The 3,297-nt window shown below is 42.2% G+C and overlaps 1 long non-coding RNA gene across 1 annotated transcript; it reads right to left on the reverse strand.

The window, feature by feature from the left end:
- Window positions 1–2,102: 2,102 nt before the first annotated feature.
- Window positions 2,103–2,389, reverse strand: LOC137784479 (uncharacterized). Its single transcript, XR_011077413.1, has 2 exons — window positions 2,310–2,389; window positions 2,103–2,213 (listed from the first exon to the last, which is right to left on the reverse strand). It is a non-coding gene; the product is annotated as an uncharacterized lncRNA (long non-coding RNA).
- Window positions 2,390–3,297: the final 908 nt, after the last annotated feature.

Genomic DNA, 3,297 nt, shown 5'->3' on the forward strand with positions numbered 1-3,297 from the left:
TTTTTTTTTGACTTTAAATTGCATTTTGATCACTTTTAAAGCCGCTACAAAAACAAATCAAGTCTTACACAACTCGTAAATTATGTAGAGGAGCGCGGCAATGTGGCGCAGCGAGACACACGGCTGAGATTAAAGAGTTCATTCACAGTTTATTCACGAGTAAACAAACAGAGAATGCGAGCGATGATGGGATCAAGGCGGGCGTGATTATTGACAATCGTTTTAAATTGAACGCAGTGCCTTATTGGGGGCGCGGGGTCATCCTCGCAGCGTATCCCAGCATGCATTCTGCTGCTCGTCCCTTGTTCACGCTCAGGAAAGGAGTTTGATTGCGACCGTGTTTGTGTTTCCAGCATCGAGCGGCAACATCGGCAACGAGCTGCAACCTTGTCAAAAAATTAATAAATAAAAAGCCGGTGCGCGGGCGGCGGCGCTCGACTCGGCCCTGAAGCTCCGCCCCCGCCGCCTTGTCAAGGTTTATTAATAATATTTTACTTGTACGTATGTAAGTCAGTGTGAAGAGGATGGAGTGAGCGCTGGAGGAGAGAAAGATGGGATTGAAAGTGAAAAACAGAAAATAAAATGAGAATGAGATGAAATACAATGGTTATAGTAGAGGATGATGTATGTTTGTGTTTGTGTTTTTCTCTCTGATTGTTCGTTAGTTGGAAGTTATGCTGTTTGCATTGTATTTATTTGTTTATTTGTCGTTGTTCTTGTTGACGAGTTTCAGCTCATGTTTAACTTAGAATGAAATGACTGAAAGAAAGAAAGATGCCGACAGAAGACGTCGTCTCGGGGTTAAGAAAAAATGTTAAATGCTTAATGTTAAGAAGAAAAGAAGCTAATAATAATGGTTAATCATATTTCATTTAATTAAACTTAATTGTGGTAAGTCAAAATGTAAACATATATTTGATTTGCATGTAAACAAAAAAGAATAGTTGGTTACCTAATCTGTTTGAGTAAAAAGAGTTTAAAACATTTGAGTTCACTCAAACTGTCGAGCAGAAAATATACATGAAATTAGTTGAAAATAATGAGTACAATTTACTTCAATAATGTGTCTGGATTTAGATGGATTCATTTTGTGCGATCGATAAACTTAAAAAAAACTATGTCTTAAATGCATTGTGTATCTATACAATGCATTTAAGACATAGTCACATCTCCATATCTGTCCATGTCCCATGATCCTTCACTGGAGGTGTAATCCTGCAGCAGCCGCTTGATTATATAACTTGAAACTTGAGCAAACCTTCAGCACAGAAGGTTAAAGTTAATCAATTAACTGATCCCTGTAATCTGCCTGCGACTCCAAAGCGCCGCCTCCGCCCCCAAAAAAAACAAAAAGAGCAGAACAGAAGTTAGCGGTGATTGAATAAGACGCCGCGCGGTCCCTTTGGCCACGAGGGTTAATGGAATGAGTGATTCTCGGCCTCGTCTTTTAATCAGAGTACAAACTAATAACGCACTAAACACACAGGCGGACGAAAGGCGCCGCGCCTCCTTTTGTTTTATTCCGGCGCTGCGCTCGTCCCCCGGCGCATTAAGGCGCTCGCCGGGCCCTAACGAGCGCTCCCTCGACATGCGCCCGGCCTTTAATGGATGGGAAACCTGCGCCGGCCCCCCTTTTCTCCTCTAATAGCCAAACCGATGTTCTGAGAGCGACGTGTTTGAAGAGACATTAGTGGTGAGATGAGCGAGCGCGTCAATTATCCTGAAAAGCCTTTTTGACATGCGAGTAGAAGCCGCTGCCCGATGGCAGATGATGGAGGAGGACGACGCGGCGACATGAACAGTTTAATTTATGACCACGTGACGCACGCTTCCCTTTAAAACTTTATTCACTTACTTACTGTCGATCGGTCGCGTGCAGACAAACGCTGCAGGAGGTAAAGTTTCCTTTGAGGGAGGACGTGTTGGTTTCGCTCAGCAGAGGTCAGAGTCGACGCGTCAGAGGGTTGCCAGGTTTCAGCACTTTTGCAAATCTTTAAAAAACAAGACGAACCTTTTTGGACTGAGGCTCTTCCTACAAATGCTAAGCTAACGGTTTCCTTCACACTACTGAAGAGAACGCACCCGGCCATGCCTCTGGGAAATGTAGTTTTCGTACGATTCGTACTGTTTTTTTTTAATTTTCTGACTCATTTGAATCAGAATATTCGGCCTCCTTTGGGCTCCGGTTTGGGCTCCACCATCGTCCGTCTCTGCTGCAGGAGGAGGACGGACGCATCGTTTATTCTTCATGCAGAAAGACTTCCACACGGCAAAGAAAAGAAACAGAGAAAAACCAGAAAAGCAGAAACCTCCTAATCTCAGATCTTCTATCAGCCGAAGATAAAGCTGGAGGAGAAGTTTCTAAGATCCCCTTTCAGGAAGAGAAGATCTGGCTGCTGTTAATTACCTCTCTCTCCCTCCCTCTCTCCCTCTCTCTCTCTCTCTCTCTCTCTCTCTCTCTCTCTCTCTCTCTCTCTCTCTCTCTCTCCCTCCCTCCTTCCCTCTCTCTCTCTCTCTCTCTCTCTCTCTCTCTTTCTCTCCCTCTCTCTCTCTCTCTCTCTCTTGGCCTGCAATAAAAAAAGCAAACAAATAAAATCTCAGGAGTTCCTTCAGCTTTCCTTCCAGCCTACATTCATTCCTTTTTACCTACCTTCCTCCCTTCCTTCCTTCCTCCCTTCCTTCCTTCCTTGTCCTGTGTGTTCTGTCTCTGCAGTGAGACTCTGCTGCCCACTACAGGAGAGAGAAGGAACAGCGTCGTTATTACAAACACGCTGGAAAGATTGTTTTGACGTCAAATAAATAAAAATAGAGGCGATCGTTCAGCGCAGAAAGTTCAGGAGAATAAATGTTGAAGGAAATATTTCTACGAAATCACATCAGTGCATGACATCAGACCATAATATAATATATATATATATATATATATATATATATATATATATATATATATATATATATATATATATATATATATCACATGCAATTTAATCATTTTAATTCTTTTTTATTTTAAAAATGCATTTTTTATTAAAACTGCCAACGGCTTTTTTTCATAAAACTCTGATTTACAGTTTTTTCAGTTTTTTAAAGGTTGAACATGAGACATTGTGCTGCTCATGGTTTCATTTGGACGTAACAATTTCAAATAAGACTCATCGTGTTTCTCCAAATAAAAATAATCTCTGCATCTGTTTTGTTTTTACTTTAAATGCCTCCTGACGGCGTTGTGATGAAACAGAGGAAACACGATGGCTTCACGACGCTGAGAGGCTTCACGCCATCGCTCGGCCCGCCTGC

This window comes from Clinocottus analis, unplaced genomic scaffold, assembly GCF_023055335.1.
Source record: "Clinocottus analis isolate CAN_PGR_092001 unplaced genomic scaffold, fCliAna1.0.p SCAF_14, whole genome shotgun sequence".
Lineage (NCBI taxonomy): Eukaryota > Metazoa > Chordata > Actinopteri > Perciformes > Cottidae > Clinocottus > Clinocottus analis.